General features: G+C 34.4%; 1 pseudogene; it reads left to right on the top strand.

Moving 5' to 3' along the window:
• The first annotated feature begins 1510 nt into the window (after positions 1-1510).
• Positions 1511-2671, top strand: LOC145824230 (mitogen-activated protein kinase kinase kinase 20 pseudogene; annotated as a pseudogene).
• Positions 2672-25640: the final 22969 nt, after the last annotated feature.

Genomic DNA, 25640 nt, shown 5'->3' with positions numbered 1-25640 from the left:
TCACTGCCATGACACAACACTTCAAACTTTAACTCCAAAGGCCACGTCGATTGCCGATTAATATATTTATCCAACCTTTATCAACAGTCATTACATTAAACAATTTACCAAACATATTTAGGTGGCGTTTGGCAAGTGGTTTTGGGGTTAAAATAGTCACAAAAAATAAAATATATTATTTTAGTCATAATAAATAAAACATCACATCTAATCCATAATCATTACACTTTTCTCTCACAAAAAAAATCAAAAAAATCAAAAAGTCTTTCCCAAATCAAACTTTTTAGCCCAGGCTAAAATAGTCAAAAATGCTAAAACGCTAAAAAGCCAACCCACTTCCCAAACGGAGGCTTAGTTTTTTGACTATTTTAGTCTGGGCTAAAAAGCTTGGTTTGGAAAGGACTTTTTGAATTTTTTGACTTTTTTTGTAAGAGAAGTTTGTTTTCATTTGTTTTAAAAATATTTTTGTATAATAAACAAATTTCTAATTTTATTTTTTCCAAAAAAACTTGCTTTCTATTTTTTGTAAATAAAAAATAAAAAACTAACAATATTAAGAATCAAAGTGTGAGAATAGTGTTTTTTTGGAACCAAAAGGAAAAGATGAACCATACCTTAGGGAGTGAAAGTAAATTTACCATATAACACATAAATGATATAAAATTTATTAAAATTAAATCAAGTTAAACCGAACTCAGGTTAAGTTTGGCATGTCTTGAAAAAGATAAAAAGTCAAAAAGTCACTATCCTATTTAAATCACATCATCTTATTTAAGTCACATCACCTCTCTAACACATCACTTCAAACCCAACCCAAACTCAACTCATATTTCATAAAAAGTCAAAAATTACACTTATTTAGATCATCCCAAACAACCCCTCAATAGCTATTTTCAAGGCTGTTCTATTCGAGAATCCAAAGGTTCATGCTAACTCAACTTTATAAATTTAATATTAAACTCAAACTAGAAAAAATATGAGTTGGGTGGGTCATCAGACCCTGTGTCCATCCGATCTAGAAATATAAATTATAATTTATTTATTATTATTAAATTTTTGTGATGGTGATATTGCATAAAATATTTTTTTTTCATTTTTTAAAAGTGAGGCAACAACTTGAAAGCATCAAAAGAGAGCCGTGTCAGGACCGCAATGGCGCAGCAGCTCAAAAAGATGCCACCGTCCCGATACCCATATGCATCGCGCATACCAAAGACCAAAATATCAGATGGGATACATGGGGTCCATTCGGAGATGCCCATGGGCCCCCCGACCTACAACTCACCAATATAAATTAAGAAAAATTATTCATTCAAATAAAAACTTGAAAAATTTATCAATAAATCCCATTTCACAAATTATTAAATCAATTAGTCTCAACTTTATTCTTTTGTTCGGATAAGTCCTATCAGTGGGGAAGTTTGTTTTTTGCTGATCCTATTTTTCATATTTAGTGTAACTGCGTGGACGATTTTACCCAATTAGTTAGAGCCTTCAATTTCCTCCATTAATGGCCGTGAAAACTTGTGGGTCTTCACACTCTGCTTTGCTCGATCATGAAAAATCGATTCTACAACAACTCAAAGATTGCCCACAGATTATCGAGTGTTTCGGAGGAGATTTCAACTTCGAAAACGGCGAGAAATTGTACAATCTGTTCTTAGAATACGCTATGGGTGGTTCTTTGGCTGACAAGCTCAAGAACTTCGGTCGCCGGAGATTGCCGGAATCCGAAGTCCGGCGACACACAGAGTCGATTCTAAAGGGTCTTCAATGTATTCACGAGAATGGGTTTGTTCACTGTGATCTCAAGCTTCAAAACGTTCTTCTATGTCAAAACGATGTCGCGAAGATCGTCGATTTTGGTTTGACGAAGAAATCGGAAGAGAAGATCGTGGGTTTTGAGTTGAGAGGTACGCCGATGTATATGCCGCCGGAGACAGTGGTGGCCGGAAAGCAGGAGGCGGCTGCGGACGTATGGGCTTTGGGGTGTTTGGTGGCGGAGATGGTGGCCGGAACGCCGCTGTGGCGGTGCTCGGCGGAGGGAAATGTGTGTGTGTGTGCGTGTGTGTTAAAGCCATCAGTGTGCGTGTGTGCGCGCGTGTTGAAGCCATTAGTGTGTGTGTGTGTGTGCGCGCGTGTGTATCAGTGTGGGTGCTGTGTGTGTGTGTGTGTGCTGTGTTTGGTGTGTGCTGTGTGCTGTGTGTGTGTGTGTGCGCGCGCGCGTGTGTATCAGTGTGGGTGCTGTGTGTCTGTGCTGTGTTTGGTGTGTGTGTCTTTGTGTGCGTGTGTGTATCAGTGTGGGTACTGTGTGTGTGTGCTGTGTTTGGTGTGTGCTATGTGTGTGTGTGGCTGCTGGGGCTGAGTGTGTGTGTTAATGGTGTGTGTATTAATGGTGTTTTGTGTGCATGGTGTCTTGTGTCTGCTAGAGAGAGAAGATATGTGTGTGGTTGGGTCTCCATGTGAGAGAGAGAGAGAATGCTGAGAGAGATTAGTGGTGTCTAAATGAGGGTAATTACGTCTCTTAAAATTTTCCAGGACTAAACGGTTTACTAGAATAAAAATGGGACCAATTAGTTCATAAGTTTACATTTTAAGATTTATTGGTAAATCCCCCTAAAAACTTTCTTGGGTGATGTTACAGAGATATAATAATAGAGCTCTAAAGTGAGTTTTATTTATGTAACAAGGTCAAAAAAAAATTTTAAAAAAAATATCTAACACAAAATATTACGTTACATCGGAATTCATTATAATTAGGACTCTCTTAAGCTCTTTTTTTAAAGCTCTTAATCATTTTTAAACTTTCTTTTGCAAATTCTCCTAATGATGTGTATTGTATCTGCCATTTCTAGTTGCAAATTACATATGTAATTTTTTATTTAATAAAATTAATTGAAAAAGTAAAATTATTAATTATTTTTTTATACAATAATAAAATTATATGAATTAATAATTAAAATAAATTTTTAACATTATAAAAAATTATTAATTAACTTGATGATTTATTAATAAAATAAACTATTTATTATGAAATTAAAAATTTCAAAGAGCGGAATATAATTTACAGAATCACAAAGAATAATTTATATTTTAAATAAATCTGAGATAATATATTTGTAATTTACCCTTGTTTTTCTTTGGGATATTGAAGAGGGAGATTATGTAATACACACTCTTTTAGACGTTTGTGATATTTGATTATGGCTTATTGTGATGGTAGTTATGATTTAATTTTGACTCATTATGATATTGGTTTTCACTCATTATGTTTTTTTTTTAAAATTTAATTATGACTGAAAATAATTTAATTAAGATATTTGCAATAATCAATACTATAAGCCTGTGTGTTTGCTTTATAAATTTGGAAAGAGAAAGGGAACGATTGTGTGAAAAATAATTATATTTCACTTACATTTGTTGTTTCAATTTTCAAATTTTTATTTAAATTTATGAACCAAATATCATAACATGCCCATGGTATACAATTTTTTAGAAGGTGATTTTAAAGGGAAAATTATTTATTAGTGGCCTACCAGATTATTATTACAAAATTATAAAAAAAATATTTTTAATTATTAATGTATATAAAATTACTATTTATTTATTTATTTTTTAAATCATTACATTTAATTGAAATTATCCTTATTTTAAAATGTAACAATATTACAAATTCACCCTTATCAATTCAGAGTTTATCCAGAAAAAGAAATTAATGACTTAGATTCATTTATGTATAGATCTCACACATTATCAATTCAATCTCCACCATACAAACATATTCAAAATCTGTAAAAATATAGGATGGGTTTGGTTTGAGTGTGGAATTATGATTCCACATTCGAAAATTTTAAAATATTTTTCAAAATTCATAACTAAACACACAAATCAAAATTATTCAAAAGTTAATTTCAAAACTTATAACGAAATACACAACTCAAAATTCAATTTAAAATTATTTTCAAAACTCAAAACCAAAAATCTTTTTAAACTCTATTAAAAAAAAATTAAAAAATATTTTTTATTTTGTTTTTTAAAATTATTTTTAGAATCATGATTTGAGTGTTGTCTTTTAAAATTTTTTGGATTTATTTATCTTTTAAATATTTAAATATTTTCTTACTTTTATTTTTTTAGGATAAATATTTTATATTTTAAATATTTATTTATTTATTTTAATGTGCACTATATTAAAAAATTGAAAAAAAAATATTTTAAATATATAATTTTTATTTTAAATATTTTATTTTATTTTATAAAAAATATTTTTTAATATTTTAATTTTTTTTGTTATATATTTAGTTACGATTTAAGTGTAGCGTTTTGAAAAATACTGTATAGTTTCGAGTTATGTGTTTGGATATGAGTTTTGAAAATAATTTTTGAATTGAGTTTTGAGTTATGTGTTTGGTTACGATTACGGCACCGTATGGGAAGAAGGTTTCCAAGCTTTTTTGACTATTTTAGTCACAAAAAACAAAATAGGCTATTTTAGCCACAACAAACAAAACATCACATCCAACCCATAATCATTACACTCTTCTCTCACAAAAAAAGTCAAAAAGTCTTTCCCAAACCAAGCTTTTTAGCACAGGTTAAAATAGCTAAAAAAATTAAAAAGTCAAAAAGTCAACCCACTTTCCAAACGGAGACGTAGAGTTGTGTTTTGAGTTTAAAATTTTAAAATTGAAAATTAAAATATTTACAAAATAAAATAAAATATTTAAAATTAAAAAATAAAAAACATTTAAATAAAAAAGATATATTAAAAATAAAAAATAAAATTTTCTTAAACATTTTTTAATATTTAAAAAAATCCAAAAAAATTCAAAATACAATTCAAAATTCAAAAACTCAAAACTCAAAATATAACTCAAAACTCCTTTCAGAATTTAAAATTCAAAAACTCTTTTCTAAATTCCTTTCAAAACACTTTTTAAAATTTTTTTCAAAATTCATAATCAAACAAATTTTCTATTTTTAAAATTTAATTCATAATTTCACATTCAAATCATAACTTATATATATATATATATATAATGCCAAAACTAAATCAAACCGCTAACATAAATGTCCCATTGAATTTTCCTTTAAAATGTCCCATTGGAGAGAGAGAGAGGAGATATGTATGGGTAAAAATGGAGAAATTTTTAGGTGTAGGCAGGGTAGATGTCATGTGGTACTTTTTTTCTTTTCTAATTGGTTGAGTGAGTGGAGACTACATTTATATATTGGGTGATAAAAAGACAACATAAAAAGTCAATAGTATTTGTGATTAGTTAAAGACACTATAGGACATGCGCCGTGATACTTTTTCTGCACCCAATAATTTTTCCGTAAAAATGAATGAAACAGTTTTGGGGTCCTTCGGAGAGTGGGCAAGGTTTGTTACGCGCTATTAAGCTACAATATGTGCACGCTCCATATCGTTGTAAATTGTTACCGAATAAAAGACTCATTTACAATTTTTTTTAGTTCAATAAAAGACTCATTTAAAATTGGGATAATGTTAAATTTTTTACTAAATAAATAATTACACCCATGTGACTCTACATCTATATAAAATATTTGATCATTTATTTCATAAAAAATTTGAGATCTATAACATTTTTTGTAAAATTATAATTAGGCCAAGTTTGGGAAGTCTCAAAAAAGTTAAAAAGTCAAAAAATTACTCAAAAAGTTAAAAAGTTATCACTATTTACCAAAAGTCAATAATTACGGCTGGACAATTTCTAATACTAATTTTTCCCTATACATTAATTTATACAATTTTTAATACACATTTTTTCATAAAAAGTCAAAAAATTAATCTAAATATTTATATTTTCAATCTCAATTTTTTAATCTAAAAAGACAAAAAATATATTTATTTAAGACACTCCAAATAACCCCTTAGAAGCGAGAACAACGGCTAAAATATGAGTTGGGAGAGCCCACACCACCCCTACTTTTACTACTTCCACCTCTCATCCGACTCTTATGAAACTCTCCTCTGTCCCCTCCCCTATTCAAACTTGTAAATATATCCTCTACCCCCAAATCCTACCCGATCAATAGCATAATCTGAAATTTAACAATAATATTAAAATTTTACAATTAAAGCTAAAAAAAATACTATTTATAATTAAAATTATATATTATATTAAAATTATATTATATATAACATAATAAAAACTCAATAATACATTATATAAAAATTATATACATTTTATAAAAATTTAAAAATATATTATACATATATTACATATATATATGTAATATAATTATTTATTTATTATTATATTTGTAGGTCTAGTAGGATTTGGGTAAAAGAAATACTCTCTCCCACCTTCGACATGAACCCAATCGGGTTTTTAATTTTTTTTTCTAAATCCGATCCGATCCTATTCTGTCACCCCTGAGCTCATCCTATTAGAGTGTGTTTGATTGGACGGACTAGATAAGGGAGGATTAAAATTCGTCAGACTTGAATTCTGAGATTGTGAATCCCTCAGACTATTTGGTTGGATTGGATGCGTATCCCGTGTTTGTTTTCTCATAGGATTCGATGTCTGGTAATGATTATTTTTAATGAATACAATGTTTAATTGGACGGACTAGATAGGATAAATGAGCAAAAGACTATTTTATCATTTTTCAATTGTTTACTAAGTAATAGCAATATCAAATATATCTTTAATATTTTAATTATTTTTAGCTAGATTAAATAAAATTTTAATTATTTTATTTTTTACACAATTAAATAAATTTATTTTTTTTAAATTAAATAAATAAAATATCAATAAAAATATATGTTATTTTTTAATTAAAATTTCAAATAAATTTATTTAAAAAATAATAATAATTAAATAATGAAATTAAATAAAACATCTATTAAAATTTAAATAATGAAATTAAATAAAATATAAACAAAATTTTAAAATAAAATATCAATAAAATATTTATAAAAAATTATTTTCAAAAATTAAATAAATAAAACATCAATAAAATGTTAAATAAAATTATTTTATTTTTAAATTGAGACATTTAAATTTTATTGAATTTTACTAAATACAATACATAATTAAATAGTAGATGGTCAAAATGATCATTTCATCAAGTAATCCCAACAGTAAATAATTCCATGAAAATAATCTCACCCCCTTAGGATACAATAGTCCCTCATATAAGGGATATGGAGTCCGGACTCCATGTCTGGCAACTAAAAAAAAAACAAACAATGAACATCTCCCTCATTCTGATAAACAATCCGAACAGTAAATAATCCCCCCAATCAAACACACCCTTAGCGATCCTGGTTTTCCCTTCCTTTGTTTATCGTATTCCGAACTTGGTTTCATGATTATGTTGTTGTGTTATTCTCATTTTTATCCTTTACTCTTTGTATTTGAGCCTTGGGTTGTGTTAGGCAGGTTTGGAACAGATTGGTTATGTTTAGAAACTAAAGATTGTTGCCCAGATTTTGGCCTTCACACTCGAGCGGGGCTTTTGACGGTCGAGTGGGCCCTTTGTTTTGCTTCTCCGCTCGAGCAGGAGTTTTGACGCTCGAGCGTGAATATTCATCTCCCTGTATTTTGTCTCTACAGGTCGTCGTACACTCGAGCGGGAGTTTTGACTCTCGAGCGGGACCTTTCGTTTTTGTTCCTCCGCTCGAGCGAGGAGTCTAACGCTCGAGCGAGGGCCATGGTCTGCAAAACTTCTGGAAGTATGCATCCGGCGCTTGAGCAGCGCTTTTGACACTTGAGCGTGAGTCTGTGTCTGACGCTCAAGCGGGGAGTTTCACGCTCGAGCGGGACGACTTGTATATCAATCCAAAGTTCGACTTTTTGGATCACTTTTTCAACTCCTTTTATCTCTCTTACTTTTCAAAACCTCCATTGGAGAGCCTCTCCCTCTAAAACGCAACTTCTCACTAGGGTTTGATCTAGTTTGAGTGATCTCCTACCTTGGTGTCTTTGTAAAAAGTGTAAAGCTTGGTTTGGGCTACATTTCTATCCGAAAATCTTGGGATTTGGAGCATTTCGAAATTCTTCACCTTCTTCCTCTGAGCTCCGAATTTGAGGTAGGGATAACAACTCATTTTTATGGGCTTTGACATAAACTATTGGTCATTTTGATTTAATGTTGATATTGGGTAATTTTGGGTGTTAGGGTTTTTAAAATGAGAAATAGGGGTTTTGTTCTTTTGGCCCACACCTGTGTATTTTGGGTCATAAAATGAGGGTATTGATGTTATTGAAGATTGTCACGACCCAAACTCGGCCCTATGGGTTTAGCACCGTAACCGGCCAGTAATCCGAGATTGCCGAAGGCCTGCAGAACAGTAGAATAGTAAAACAGAGTACAGGGCCTGGCGGAAGCCAAAATAGTAAATATACAATGTCCAATGAGCTGTGACAGTCTATATGCAAAAAGACTTTTCATACATTTGTACGTAGACAGTGCAGAACAGTATGCACAATATTTACAATCATTCAGACTAGGGACTTTATCTCTTACATAACAGTACAGTAACATGCAGTCTATACAATCCATTCAGTTATTACAAAACAGTAAGACAGTACAGAAGGGGAAATTATAAAACACCCCTAAGCCTTAACACGATAGGCTCGGAACCTCGCAGTGAGGCACATAGGCTGGCTTGACAAAACTGGAGTAACTCTGACGCTCCTAGCCGCGGTCTGGTGCCTGAACACCTACATATATATATGAACAGTGAGCTAAAGTCCAGTGAATAACATAATGCGTAAAGAGGTTAAGAATGAATGTCCTTACAGTATGAAAACAATTCAATTAAACAGTATTTCAGTTGTTCAGTCAGTACAGTCATATGTGGTACACCCATTAGCATAATAGTACAGTAAGCAGTAGGTCTTAAAAGACCGAACAGTAATGATGGCCATCAGTCAGTAAACAGTAGTGGTTCCAATAAGGGAACCGACAGAGATTTCTGTCACAGTAACAGTAAACAGTAGGTGCTAAGGATGCCACAATACAGTTCAGAATATAGGACATACATTCATTCCATTAACAGTATCAGTTCAGAAAACAGTATAGTTCAGTTGTTCAGAAGATAATCATTTGTGAACATATCTTTACACAATCGTTACTCAAAGAGTTCTGGGTTACAGTAAGCTAGAGCGTGCCTCCCCAGTCGCCAACCCTACACAGTTAACAGATTGAACACACTAAGCTACACAGCTGGGAAAGATAAGTAACTTAACCCCTAATGCCTCGGTGTGTTCTACATCTATATCCTCAGTAAGATGCCTTAAACTAGGCCTAAGAATACCTGGAATGGGATGAGGATGCAAAGACGTACTCAAAAAATAGTTTCAGAAGTTTCAGAAAAACAGAGTCCCGCTCGAGCGCAGGTTTACCCACTCGAGCGGACATGCAACAAAGGTACACGCTCAAGCGTCAACTCTCTCGCTCGAGCGTACTGTAAAAGTACTGGATGGGTGAAATCTCCGCTCGACGGGCGCTCGACGCCCGCTCGATCGTGAGACACATGCCTCCGCTCGAGCGCCCATCCTACGCTCGAGCGGACTGTAAAACAGTGTAGAGAAATACTGGATGCTTGGATTCCACGCTCGAGCGTCACTATCCCCGCTCGAGCGGAAGTGCAAAATCTGGGAATTCCAGATTGCACCTCCAACCCAAAATCAGGTTCAAATGCATCAAAATCGATCCTCTTGGGCTGAATTTCCTGGAAAACTCTTATAAACTCATAGTAAAACATGATTCAAAGCTCAATTTGAGAAATCAAAACCCAAGGGTGTTTAATTCAACTCAATTTCAACCAATTTTCATGAACAAGGAGAGTATGGAAACATGCATGAATTCAAACCAATTCAAAGCTTCAATTTCATGCTCCAGTGAGCCAAATCTTTCAAAAACATGATGAATTCATGGTCTTTTGTAAAAATATGGGCATGCATGTACAATTTGATGATAGATAACTTCAAAACTTCAAAATAAAGGCATGCATGCATGAGCTAGGCTCCAATTCAACATATATGGACCAATTCAAGGCTCAAATCACTAGAGGCTCAAAAACTAAGTATGAACAAGTTCAAATACAGTAATAGAAGGTTAAATTCTCTTACCTAAGTCTAGTATTCAAGGCAAGGAAGCTCAACTATGCAAATCTCCTACAAATTCTTTAAGTTTCTAAGCAAATTGTGAAGAACTCAAGCTTTCTCTCCCTCTCTCCCTCTCAAGTCGGCAAGAGCAAGGAAAAGGCTGAACAAAATGTTGCCTACGTGTCTAATAAGGCTCAAATATATTGTATTGAGTGGGCCACTAAGGGTTAGTTTAGTAAATAGGGCCAACTTAAGCAATTGATCAATATTTAATCTAATTTAATCATACCTAATCAAGTTTTCAGACAAATACACCATAAAATCACATTAATTATGAAGATCATAAAACATCAATCAATTCCTGGTTCGGCCGTCGATAAGGCCTTCAATTAGCAGTTTAAACATAAAACGTGAACAGATCAAGTAAACAATCAAACAGATAGAATACAGATTAACACACATACTCAGTCAATTCAGTTCCAGTTTTCAGTCAGTCAGTTCAGTACTTTAATCAGTTCAATTATCAGTCATAATCAGTCCAGTTTGACGGTAATCACTGTTTATCGGTAAGAAGTGATGAGGGTTATTACAGTCTCCCCTTCTTATAAAGAGTTTAGTCCTCTAAACTCGAGTTACCTTCGTTCTGGAAGAAAACAAGATTCTGTGGAAATAGTTCAGGATATCTTTTAGCCATGTCATCTTCCCTTTCCCAAGTGGCATACACGCCACCATGGTTTTGCCAGTCGACCTTCACTAACGGGATCTCTTTGTTTCTCAACTTCTTGATCCGTCTGTTCACAAACTGTATGGGCCGTTCCTCGTAAGTGTAGTCATCACTCAGCACTACACGAGTAGGCTCAATTACATAGAAAGGATCCCGAAGGTAGTCTCTCAACATAGAAATGTGGAAGACGTTATGCATATGCTCCATTTCAGGAGGAAGCGCAACTTAATACGCCACCGGATTGATTTTCTCAATAATCTCATATGGTCCGACGTACCTCGGTGCTAACTTGCCTTTGACTCCAAAATGAATCTGGCCTTTCATCAGTGTCACTTTCACAAATACGTGATCACCCACTTCATACTCTCTGTCTCGTCTTCTGACATCAGCATAACTCTTCTGTCTGCTCTGTGCAGTTTTTAATCTCTGTTGTATCAGTTTCACTTTCTCGGTTGTTTCATATATAATCTCGGGCCCAAGCAAAGGCCCGTCTCCAACTTCTGCCCAGCAAATCGGAGATCTACATTTTCTGCCATACAATGCCTCGAAAGGCGCCATACCAATACTCGAATCGTAGCTGTTGTTGTAGGCGAATTCAGCTAATGGCAAATGGCTTTCCCAGTTTCCCTGAAAATCAAGGACACACATTCTCAGTAAATTCTCCAGAGTCTGGATGGTTCTTTCTGACTGGCCATCCGTCTGAGGATGATAGGCACTACTCAGTCTCAATTCAGTACCCAATGCAGTCTGTAAGCTTTGCCAAAATCTCGACGTAAACTTCAAGTCCCTGTCGGAAACAATGGACACAGGCACTCCATGCAGTCTCACAATTTCATCAATATAGAGTATAGCCAATTTGTCTGCATTATAAATTGTCTTAACAGGTAAGAAGTGAGCAGATTTAGTCAGTCTATCAACAATAACCCAAATTGAGTCCATACCTTTACTAAAGCGAGGCAATCCCACAATAAAATCCATGGTGATATGCTCCTACTTCCATTCCGATATTGGTAAGGGCTGTAACAAGCCTGCGGGTCGTTGATGTTCGGCTTTAACTTGTTGGCAATGAAGACATTTGGATGCAAAATCGGCAATTTCTTTCTTCATTCCCGGCCACCAGAAATTCAGTTTCAGATCTTGATACATTTTCGTATTCCCTGGATGGATAGAAAATTTTGAGTTGTGGCCCTCTTGCAGAACTCTTCTTTTCAGTTTAGTATCGTTCGGTACACACAGTCTTTCTTGAAATTTCAGTACATTATTCTCAAATTTGAATCCCGGTCTCGGTTTAGATTCTCTTTCTTCGATGATCTTCTTCAAGAAGTCATCCAGTTGCTGTTTCTCTTTAATCTCTTCAATCAATGCTGGTTGAGCAGAAATAGCAGCTAAGCTTCCACCTTATTCTCGTAAAACAATTTCAATTTCAGACTTTTCAAGGTCACAAAGCAACTCTTTCTGCCCGGTAAGCAAACAGGCTAGATTTCCAATTGATTTCCGGCTCAATGCATCGGCAACGGTATTGGCTTTTTCCGGATGGTACAATATCTGTAGGTCATAGTCTTTGATCAGTTCTAGCCATCTCCGCTGTCTCATATTCAGTTCTTTCTGTGTGAAGAAATATTTTAGGCTCTTGTGGTCGGTGTATACTTCACACGTTGCCCCATACAGATAGTGGCGCCAGATTTTCAGTGCAAATACTACTGCAACAAGTTCCAGATCGTGGGTCGGGTAGTTCTTTTCATGTGGTCTCAGTTGTCGGGAAGCATAGGCAATTACTCTCCCACTCTGCATTAAAACACACCCCAAACCCTTATGAGAAGCATCACTAAATATGGTAAAACCATCCGTACCTGAAGGTAAGGTAAGAACCGGTGCAGTCACGAGTCGAGTCTTCAACTCTTGGAAAGCTGATTTCCTTTGATCAGTCCAGTCAAATGATAATCCTTTCTGAGTCAGTTGAGTCAATGGTAAGGCGATTTTGGAGAAATCTTTGACAAATCTTCTATAATACCCGGCTAGTCCCAAAAAGCTTCAGACTTCTGTCACATTTGTTGGTCTAGGCCAGTTCACTACAGCTTCAATTTTCTGTGGATCAACAGAAATTCCGTCTTTGCTAACAACATGCCCCAAAAACATAACATGGTCAAGCCAAAATTCACATTTAGACAGTTTAGCATACAGTTTCTGTTCTCTTAAGGTTTGTAGGGCAAGTCTCAGACGATATTCATGTTCTTCTACACTCTTGGAGTAAATCAATATGTCATCAATAAATACAACAATAAAATTGTCAAGGTATGGTTTAAAAATTCTATTCATAAGGTCCATAAATGCAGCTGGGGCGTTCGTGACTCCGAAAGGCATAACTAAAAATTCGTAATGTCCATACCTCGTTCTAAATGCAGTTTTATCAATGTCATCTGATTTAACTTTCAACTGATGATATCCGGATCTGAGATCAATCTTAGAAAACACTTGCGCTCCCTGTAACTGATCAAATAAGTCATCAATACGTGGCAATGGGTATTTATTTTTCACAGTTACCTTGTTCAGTTCACGGTAGTTAATGCACAGTCTCAGTGAGCCGTCTTTCTTCTTTACAAACAGAACAGGTATGCCCCACGGTGAAGTACTGGGCCTGATGAACTTTTTGTCTAATAGTTCTTGCAATTGCACCTTCAGTTCTTTCAGTTCAGTTGGAGCCATTTGGTAAGGAGCTTTAGATACTGGCTGTGTTCCAGGAACCACATCAACGGTAAATTCAATCTCCCTGTCAGTCAAATCCCCTGGAAGATTATCTAGAAAAACGTCTGGAAATTCTCTGACTATAGGAATACAGTTCACATTAGCATTATCAGCAGTAGACACAGTCAGTATAGAACACATATACCCTTTACACCCCTTTCTAATCAATTTAACAGCCTTCACAGATGAAATCAAATACGGAGGGGGTACTACCCCAATCCCATTAAACACAAATTCAGGTAGGCCAGGTGGACGGAAAACTACTTGTTTTGTTACACAGTCTATGGTGGCATGCTATTTCGTTAACCAGTCCATCCCCAATATTACATCAAAATGATCAACGTTCAATGGCAGTAAATCGATAAACAGATGTGCATCTCCAACAATAATTTCACAAGCAGGGTACATGTATGCACAGGTCATAGATCCCCCAACGGGTGATGATACAGCTAACAAATAGTTCATAGGTTCTAAGGGTCTATTCAATTTACGCGAAAAAGCATGCGATACATAAGAATGCGTAGACCCCGAATCAATCAGTACATAAGCATTCTGAGTACAAATAGAGAGAATACCTGACACAACGGTCTCAGTATTCTGGACGTCTCCCGGTACTAGGGCGAACACTCGGCCCTGCCTCATAGGCTCTTTCCCGGTAGCTTTGGGATTCGATTTTGGTGTAACAGTTGATGCCGCTACGTTTGGTGTAGCTTTACTACTAGCTTGTGGAGCAGAGGGACAGTCTTTAACCATGTGGCCCACCTTGCCACACCTGTAACAGGCTCCTGATATCTTGTAACAGACTCCCTTGTGATTTTTACCACATTCAGAACAGGGCGGTATTGTACGGTTTCCTTGACTAGACGTAGTCGTTGACCCCGTGTTCTGTTTCTTGTTCAATGGACCATGCTTGCCTTTCTTGAACTTGAAACCCTGCTTTTTACCCCGCCATTCAGGCGCTGGCGTTTCAGTCTTTAGTGCTTCAATGTTTGATTCAGCCATCAAGGCTCGGTCAAGAACATTTACATAGTTTGGTAGCTTCAAAACATTAATCCGATCAAGGATTGCAACATTAAGGCCGCCTTCGAACTTTCTGGCCTTCTTGTAATCAGTGTCCACCATATGCGGTGCATATCTTGCAAGTTCGGTGAACTTTGTTTCATATTCAGCAACGGACATTGTGCCTTGTTTCAACTGTTCAAATTCAGTCACCTTTCTATCCCTAACACACTGAGGGAAGTACTTTTCGAAGAAGGCTCCCTTGAATTGAGCCCATGTCATAACTGTATTTTCATTACAGATAAGCATCCACCACCTTCTAGCTTCCTCTTGTAGAGTAAAGGTAGCCAACAGTACTTTGTGTGCTTCAGAGCACAGAAAAACTTCAAATAATTTCTCTGTTTCGAGAACCCATGCTTCAGCTTTTAACGGTTCAAGGCCTCCCTAAAAGGATGGCGGTTTCATTTTGCTAAACTTCTGGGTCAGAGCAATTATGTCTCCATCATTAACATTAGCATTCTGTTCCGGTACGACCGGAGGAGGAGGAGGAGGTGGGGGCTGTTGATTCAGTTGTTGGTCCAGTCTTGCAGTTATCAGTTCCATCATATGTTCCAGTCTGGCCATTCTGGCCTTAGAGGATGAGGATTCAGTTTCATTTGCAGTGTTTGCGTTATCCATTTCACTATAAGCAGTTATAACAGTTTTAAATATAAGCAGTCATTTGTTTAACAGTTTAACACATTAGCATGTATTCAGTCAGTCATATCACACACTTATCATGCTCATGAGATGCCCTCATTACTTTTGTAGGACACCCTATAGCTCATTTGGACACGTGTGTGCGGTATAACTCGTGGTAAGTATTGCTCTGATACCACTCTGTCACGACCCAAACCCGGCCCTATGGGTTTAGCACCGTAACCGGCCAGTAATCCGAGATTACCGAAGGCCTGCAGAACAGTAGAATAGTAAAACAGAGTACAGGGCCTGGCGGAAGCCAAAACAGTAAATAAACAATGTCCAATGAGCTGTGACAGTCTATATGCAAAAAGACTTTTCATACATTTGTACGTAGACAGTGCAGAACAGTATGCACAATATTTACAATCATTCAGACTAGGGACTTCATCCCTTACATAACAGTACAGTAACATGCAGTCTATACAATCCATTCGGTTATTACAAAACAGTAAGACAGTACAGAAGGGGGAATTGTAAAACACCCCTAAGCCTTAACACGATAGGCTCGGAACCTCGCAGTGAGGCACATAGGCTGGCTTGACAAAACTAGAGTAACTCTGACGCTCCTAGCCGCGGTCTGGTGCCTGAACACCTACATATATATATGAGCAGTGAGCTAAAGCCCAGTGAATAACATAATGCGTAAAGAGGTTAAGAATGAATGTCCTTACAGTATGAAAACAATTCAATTAAACAGTATTTCAGTTGTTCAGTCAGTACAGTCATATGTGGTACACCCATTAGCATAACAGTACAGTAAGCAGTAGGTCTTAAAAGACCGAACAGTAATGATGGCCATCAGTCAGTAAACAGTAGTGGTTCCAACAAGGGAACCGACAGAGATTTCTGTCACAGTAACAGTAAACAGTAGGTGCTAAGGATGCCACAATACAGTTCAGAATATAGGACATACATTCACTCAGTTAACAGTATCAGTTCAGAAAACAGTATAGTTCAGTTGTTCAGAAGCTAATCATTTGTGAACATATCTTTACACAATCGTTACTCACAGAGTTCTGGGTTACAGTAAGCTAGAGCGTGCCTCCCCAGTCGCCAACCCTACATAGTTAACAGATTGAACACACTAAGCTACACAGCTGGGAAAGATAGTAACTTAACCCCTAATGCCTCGGTGCGTTCTACAGCTATATCCTCAGTAAGATGCCTTAAACTAGGCCTAAAAATGCCTAGAATGGGATGAGGATGCAAAGACGTACTCAAAAAGTAGTTTCAGAAGTTTCAGAAAAACAGAGTCCCGCTCGAGCGCAGGTTTACCCGCTCGAGAGGACATGCAACAAAGGTACACGCTCGAGCGTCAACTCTTCCGCTCGAGCGTACTGTAAAAGTACTGGATGGGTGAAATCTCCGCTCGACGGGCGCTCGACGCCCGCTCGATCGTGAGACACAGGCCTCCACTCGAGCGCCTATCATACGCTCGAGCGGACTATAAAACAGTGCAGAGAAATACTGGATGTTTGGATTCCACGCTCGAGCGTCACTATCCCCGCTCGAGCGGAAGTGCAAAATCTGAGAATTCCATATTGCACCTCCAACCCAAAACCAGGTTCAAAAGCATTAAAATCGATCCTCTTGGGCTGAATTTCCTGGAAAAATCTTATAAACTCATAGTAAAACGTGATTCAAAGCTCAATTTGAGAAATCAAAGCCCAAGGGTGTTTAATTCAACTCAATTTCAACCAATTTTCATGAACAAGGAGAGTATGGAAACATGCATGAATTCAAACCAATTCAAAGCTTCAATTTCATGCTCCAGTGAGCCAAATCTTTCAAAAACATGATGAATTCATGGTCTTTTGTAAAAATATGGGCATGCATGTACAATTTGATGATAGATAACTTCAAAACTTCAAAATAAAGGCATGCATGCATGAGCTAGGCTCCAATTCAACATATATGGACCAATTCAAGGCTCAAATCACTAGAGGCTCAAAAACTAAGCATGAACAAGTTCAAATACAGTAATAGAAGGTTAAATTCTCTTACCTAAGTCTAGTATTCAAGGCAAGGAAGCTCAACTATGCAAATCTCCTACAAATTCTTCAAGTTTCTAAGCAAATTGTGAAGAACTCAAGCTTTCTCTCCCTCTCTCCCTCTCAAGTCGGCAAGAGCAAGGAAAAGGCTAAACAAAATGTTGCCTACGTGTCTAATAAGGCTCAAATATATTGTATTGAGTGGGCCACTAAGGGTTAGTTTAGTAAATAGGGCCAACTTAAGCAACTGATCAATATTTAATCTAATTTAATCATACCTAATCAAGTTTTCAGACAAATACACCATAAAATCACATTAATTATGAGGATCATAAAACATCAATCAATTCCTGGTTCGGCCGCCGATAAGGTCTTCAATTAGCAGTTTAAACATAAAACGTGAACAGATCAAGTAAACAATCAAACAGATAGAATACAGATTAACACACATACTCAGTCAATTCAGTTCCAATTTTCAGTCAGTCAGTTCAGTACTTTAATCAGTTCAATTATCAGTCATAATCAGTCCAGTTTGACGGTAATCAATGTTTATCGGTAAGCAGTGATGAGGGTTATTACAAAGATATTTTTGGCCTTTGGGTCAATATTGAGAAAGAGAAAGAAAAACCCTAATTTGATGTTATTAATTAATTTATATAATTAATTTGAGAATGTTATGGAAATATGAAATTGAGTTGGGAATAATGAAATTGGCTTATTATGAGGTAGAATGGTGGAGTTGGATTCATTAATCACTCACCTTTGAAAATGTTGATAATTTATCTGTTGGTGCATTTATTATCTGTTTATAAATAACTGCTTTGGGCTATCGGTGCATGATAGTCTTGGTTGTTGTATACTCTGCATGATGATTAGGTGAACTAAAATTAATTAATTTGAGTACGTCATTAAGTATGACGGTTGGAATAATACAATGAATTTGTGTATTGATTAGTCATTGTATATGATGAGTATTTGAATACATGGGTGCCGAATCCCGTGGATGAAATTTTCGTAAAATGGTAATTCGAATATAATTACACATGGGTGCCGGATCCCGTGGATGAAATTTTCGTAAAATGGCAATTCGAATATAATTATATATGGGTGCCGAATCCCGCGGATGAAATCTCCGTAAAATGGCAATCCGAAAATATCTATACATGGGTGCCGAGTCCCGCGGATAAAATTTCCTTAAAATGGCCATAAGAAAATAATTACACATGGGTGCCGAATCTCGCAGACGCAATTTCCGTGAAATGGCAGTTTGAAGTATTGTTGGCATGAGATGTAGTCTCACTTAAGTTGTTTAGCCAGGTTCTGAGCTGTGTTTATAAGTTGAGTTTTTGTTAAATGAAGGATTATAGAACTGGATTGTATTGTATGCTGGTTTATATGAGTTAAACGTTTGTCAAGTGCTAATGTTTTAGTTATTGCTCATATTATGTTTAGCATATCTCTACTGGGCGTTGGCTCACCCTATATGGGACATCATTTTCAGGTACAGGTGTTATGCCACCTCGAAGGACGTAGCTTGGCAGACTTGTGGCTGTCAGACTCCTTTTTGTTGTTTTTGTTGTATTATATGTATATCAAGCTAAGGGCTTATTTTGTGTGGAGTTAGGCTAAGTTTGGCAAGTTGAAAAAAAAGCTAAAAAGTCAAAAATTTACTCAAAAAGTTGAAAAGTTATCACCATTCACCAAAATTCAAAAAGTACGGCTGCGCAATTCCTAGTCTTAATTTTCTCCTACACATAAATTTATACAATTTTTTAATACACATTTTTCATAAAAAGTCAAAAAGTTAACCCAAGCATCCATATTTTTCTCCTCAACTTTTTAGTCTAAAAAGACAAAAAAATGTACTTATTTAGGACACCCCAAACAATCTCTTAGTACTCTCCTTTTTTGTAACCAAGTGTTGACTTGAAAAGTTGTAAGCCAATAAGGCATTTACTTTTGTTGTCAACATGTAATACCTTTTGTAAGAATACTCTGATGATTGTAATATTAAATTTCTTCTATTTATCGTGAATGTATGTTATGATGGATTTATTTTTTGAGGGCGTTACACCTCATATAAGGGATATGAAGTCCGGACTCCATGACTGGCAGACTAAAAAAAAAATAAACGATGAACATCTCCCTCCTTCGGATAAACAATTCGAACAGTAAATAATCCCCCCAATCAAACACACCCTTAGGATTTAAGAAAGTCGACTATCCGACGAATCAAGATATTTTGCCATTCTTAATTATGCGGGTACACTTTTTTAAAAGTATACACTATATATACTTTATCACAAATTAATATAATAAAATTTCATAATATCAATCATATAGGTCCTGTTTGGTAGAGCTTATTTTCAACTTATTTCAGCTTTTAATTTAATTTAAGCTATTTTGATATATTTGGTTCAGCTTAACAATACAGCTTATAGCTTTTTGTAAGTTAAAAATTAACTTATTCTTTGAGTGGGGAAGGGGAAGCTTAATTTATAAGTTAAAAATCAGCTTATATTCACATCTATAAATTATAAGCTGTTGGGTTATAAGTTATAATTATTTTCCCACAGCTCTGCCAAACAAAGTCATAATCTCAACCCAAATTAACATAAGAACAAATTGTGGAGAAGAATACATTTTAGTGGAGAAAAAGATTTTGAGTCCAACTTGTCTCATATTAACATCAAAATTAGACCATCCAGTTTGATCTATGAGCTTTTTTTTTGGTCTTGTTTTAATAATTTGAACCGTTGAATGTATAGAACCCATCGAGTATTAATTTCTTGTAAAAAATCACATTGATCGAATATCGATAGTTATTTGATCGGATCCGATTTGTATTAAAAAAATAAACGGTAAAAAAATAAACGATTGACAAAATTTTAATCTGATTAAATAATTATCAATATCTGATCAATATGATTTTTATATAAATATAATACTTGATGAATTCTAAATATTAATTATTTGAATTATCAAAACGATACCAAAAAAAGCACCCATAAGACGGACTAATTGGGTCCAGTGTTGATCTTGATCTCAGCATAGACAAGCTGGACCCAAAGATTTTTATTGGTAGATGACGCACATGATTCATGGACATGAACAACTCAGGAGGGACTCCCCAGTCAACTGTACTCCACCTGCGAGGACCCTACTCGAATTACAACTCAGACTCCTACTCCACTCTACACTCCTAATTAATTAAATTAAAAAAATAATTGAGACATGTTCTAATAATAACATTAATAATGTGATAATAAATCTTACCCATTATTTATGTCTTTTTTTTTTTTTAATTGATATTTCTAATGTATTAATGCTATTAGTAATTTTTTTTTAAATAGTATGACTCGTTATTACGGAGTGTGGTACACGCTCCTAACAAAACTCAGCACTGATAGAACAAGCACAACATGCATGATACTTTGTGAGAGGACACTTTGTGGTAGGACGGTGTAAAATATCGATTAATCTATTAAAATTATACTAATTCACACTAATTTGCACAGCTCTAATCTTTAAATATGGTTTAAATTTTAAATTTTATAATTTATCTTTTAAATCGCTTTGTTCTGTCTTACTTAATACATATATATTTTTTAATTTCTAATAAAATATTAAAATAAAATTAGTGTGAGAGAAATTTAAGATATGGAATTTATTATAAATTAGTAATTATATATATGAAATATATTATGTAAAATTATTCTGTGTTAATATTATACAAATTAGTGTTATGCATTATGTAAATATATAATAATTAGTTAAAATATTTTTCAATCCGTCAAAAACCGTCCAAACCGCAATTTGTTAATACGTCAATCCGCCATTCAATTTGTAATTTTACTCTCAAATTGTCCGAATTGCACCGCACCGCACACACACACCCCTGCTTTGTGGTGCCATTTGGGAAGAAAAATAAAATTTGCGTTTTGTAACTTGTCAAAAAAAGTTAAAAATTGACTTTTTTAGCATCAAAATCATTTGGAAAAGTAACTAAAACCTACTTGTGAAATTACAGTTGTACCCTATGGCCATGTTTGTTTGAGTGGACATGAGATTGGGATTAAACTAATAGTCTAATAAAATTATTAATCCGATATTTGGTTAAACAATTGAAGTACGAACTAACAATCTATCCGGATATGGTATCCCACATATGATGAACTATTCAATCCCATAGAGGAGGGTGAGATATAAATTGAAGGATTAAGTCAAAGGTTGGACTATTAGTCACTCCTTATAATCCTAACTCAATCTAAACATAAGATATGATACACAATCTAAAAGATTCATAGTCCTAGAACTATTAATCATGGGAATGCTAATCCAACCTAATCCAGTCCGTCCAAATAAACATGGCTTATATGTTTACATTTGTGGCTAGGACAAAATCCTTTGGATAGGAGTATTTTGATCATTTAAATGTGATGTGACAGTATAAACAAATATTAATTAAAAAAAGTCAGAAAACAATTTTTTATCAAATTTCCAAATGACTTTCTAAAAAAGTTAAAAAGTTTGGTTAAAAGTTAAAAAATTTTTGGGGGTTGTTTGGGATGTTCGAAATAAGTGCACTTTTGACTTTTAATGAAATATGTGTTGGGTTTGAAGTGATGTGGTAGAGAGGTGATGTGACTTAAATAAGATGATATGACTTAAATAGGATAGTAGCTTTTTGACTTTTTGATTTTTTTTTTTAAGATGCCAACTTAGCTTAACTTTTAATCATTTTTCCAAAACACTCCCATATATCACAATAATTATATGAAAAATGATATATAAAACAACAATTTAGACTTATTTTCCAAATTTAATGATATGTAAGTAATAAAATTAGTTAATAAATAAAGAAAATATGAGAGAGGGTGTTACCTTTAAAGTGTGTTAGTTTGGCCGGACTAGAAAATGTGGATTATAATTCACCAGACTGTTAGTCCTAGGATACATTGTCCCCGAATTATTTGGTTAAACAGATTTGTATTATATGTTTGTTTGATCATGAGATTAGATGTCTGAATTGAATTATTATATTGAATCCTATGTTTGTTTGAGATATTATGGAGAACGATAAATAATCAAAAGACTATTTTGCCCTTTTGAATTGCTTACTAAATAGTAGGAATATTAAATCAGAATTATAAATTTTATTTAATTTTTTTTACTAGAAATTTTAAAAAATTAAATAAATAGAAAATTAAAAAAAATTACATAAATTTATTTTAATTTGTAGTTGAGATTTTTAAATTTTATGTTACTTTACTATTTCGTTTGGGAAGCCCAACTTGGGGCTTTTTTGGCTATTTTAGCACAAAAAACAAAATAAATTTTTTAGCCTAATAAGACAAAATATCACATTCAACTCATAATCATTACATTCTTTCTTTCACAAAAAAGTCAAAAAAGTCAAAAACGCCAAAAGCCCTTCTCAAACCAAGCTCTTTAGTCCTAAGCTAAAATAGTCAAAAAAGTCAAAAAATAAAAAAGCCAACCTACTTTCCAAACAAATGTTAAGTATAATTAATACCATATGATTATTAAAATAAATAATTATTTATATTTTACTGAATATAAATAATTTAATAAATAAATTTTATTTTTAAAAAGATATTAAATAGTAGAAGGTCAAAAATGTAATTTTACTATCTAATCCCATAGGATGAGTTATCCTAAGATTTGTGTCTCACCTCCCATATATTAGGAATTAATGTTCTGGTGCAAAATTTTTGAGCCAAATAACAGACTATTTCATCCACTGGATATGAATCACATGACTCAATTCCTCCAAACAAATATCACATTAATATTCTAATTGATTGCTATATCATTAAACTTAAAAATTGAATATGATTTTTATTTTTATTTTTATATCTTAAATAGCAAAACTCTAGTTATATATCAAATTAAAGAAAGAGAAATGCTTTATCCCTACAAAAATACTCCTCCGACTTGCCCGAATGAGCTGGCATGGTTTGAACTAGGGGTGGGCAACGGTTTATCCGAACCGCTCAAACCGCCCAATCCGCCCAACCCGCATATAAATGGGCGGTTTCACAAACATAATGCGGGCGGATGCGGTTTGAAATATGACAAATTTGCGGGTTGTGGGCGGGTTGCGATTTAAACCCGCAACCCGCAAAAACCGCCCGCACTTTAATTATTATTATTATTATTATTTTTACTTTTTATATACCAACTTTGTAACTTTTACAGGAGCACCATTATATTATCTATGACACTATAGGATCCTTATTTTTAAGTATTTCTCAACTTTCTTAATGCCGTAGAATTATCAAGTCCTAAACTTGGTTTCTTATATGATTTTCATTGGTGATTCATCCACTTTTTCCTAATAAAATTTTCCTTCTAATGGTCGATGGAACTTATAGTTTGATTATTGATTACTGAACTGGCAATTCTAATTGAGTACAACCTTTCATGCATTGATATACATTTTTTTCATGGCAAAAATGCTAGTGTAGGGTCTCTTTATTTTGGGTACTTTCATTTAATGCATTGATATTCAACTTTTATTTGTAAACTCATCAAAAAATTGTTATCACAAATATATAAAATGAATTTGATGCCTAAATTCGCTGGGAAAAAAAAACTCGAAAATTAATTTTTAAAGAAAAAAGTGTAAACCGCAAACCGCCCGCACATTTGCAAACCCTATCCGCACAAATCGCAAACCGCACTGCGGGCGGTTGCGGGTTGACTTTTTCCCAAACCGCATAGATGCGGGCTGGTCAAAACCGAACCGCACAAAACCGATCCGCGAACACCCCTAGTTTGAACTCAAATCCAACCCATGCGGGTCTCTTTCCTCTCTCTCAAACAAAGCCTTCTTCTTCTTTCCCTATCTTAAACTTGAAACAAAACTCTCTCCCTCAAGACCGGCTACGCCCCTCCTCTCCTGCAGCGATCGAATCCACTTCTCCTCTACAACACCACCTTCAAACTTCGATACTGCCGCTTTTTTCTTCGATTTCTCAAGCATGTGATCAGAAAAGGAGACCACAAAGCCATTATCGACAATTTCAGGAGCCAATTTTCTCTAATTCTCGTAAACGTACCACGATTTCGACTCGGAGATGGAATCAAGCAACAAAGATTGCTGTTGCGCCGATGAATCAAACGGCAAACATTGCCGCAAAGCAGAATCTAGCAGCAGCGAAAGCGAAGGCGAAGGCGATGATTCGAAGAGTCGATGGCCGCGATGGAGATTGATCCTTGAAGTGCTTCTCTCACTCACTCTCTCTAGTAGGTTGATTATATATGCGTGTATATGTGATCGTTGAAGGTGTGAAGCTTGAATGAAGACACTAAAAATCCTAAAAAACAGAGAAAGATATTTCTCGCTTGACAGAGAGAAGTGAACAGAGAAAAGGGGTTTGGTGCCGTTGAGAGAAAACTGTCAAGTTTGGCTAAACTAAAAAAGTGCACTTATTTCATCTTTTTATCTTTTTTGGGTCACATCAATCAACATCTCCTCTCTATTTTTTCTACACATAATACAAGAAAAGTCAAAAAGTGCACTTATTTTAGTCTTCCCAAACTTTTTGGGTTTTGGTTTGCCGTGTGAAACAAACACATTTTTGGGACAATGGGATTATGCTTTCCACAAGGAATCATCCCGGTCCTCTTTGCATTTCTTACTTGCAAGATCATTGGCTCACTTTTAAGCTTAATTTTGATAATTCGAACCGTTTATATTTTAAAATTTGTTTAATATATCATATTTATATAAAATTAAATTGATCAGATATCAGAAAGTATGTGTTCTGAAAAATTGAATTAAAAATTATTTTTTAAATAATTTAATAAACAATTTTCTGAACACATATTTTCTGATATCTGATCAATTTAATTTTTTATAAGTATAATATACTGAACAAATTTTAAATATAAACAGTTTAAATTACCAAAATTAAACTTAAAAATAGGCCCAATAACCTTACAAGTAAAGAATGCAAAGAGGGGATCTGGCTCTTCCACAAACCCAGCCACAACATTCGGGCTAGTCTAGGGGCCATAATTTGTGTGGATGTAGCGGTTCTTTTTTTAAAAAATAAAAATAAATTACAAAAATTACAGTTTATCTTTTATAATTCTGAAAATTACATTTCATCTCTTTAAATTTTTAATACAAATAATTCATTTTATTGATAAATTATCAAGTTAATTAATAATTTTTAATGATATTATAAATATATTTTAATTAATAATTCATGTAGTTTTATTTTTGTATAAGGAGTAGTTAGAAATTTCATCTTTTTTGTTAATTAACAATGTGGTATTTGTAATTTTTAAAATTACAGAGCAATTTATATTTAAGCAAATCTT

The sequence above is a fragment of the Camellia sinensis genome, chromosome 4 (genome assembly GCF_055761805.1).
Source record: "Camellia sinensis isolate YWXY chromosome 4, ASM5576180v1, whole genome shotgun sequence".
Taxonomy (NCBI): Eukaryota; Viridiplantae; Streptophyta; class Magnoliopsida; order Ericales; family Theaceae; genus Camellia; species Camellia sinensis.
This window is presented reverse-complemented; position numbering and strand designations above follow the sequence as displayed.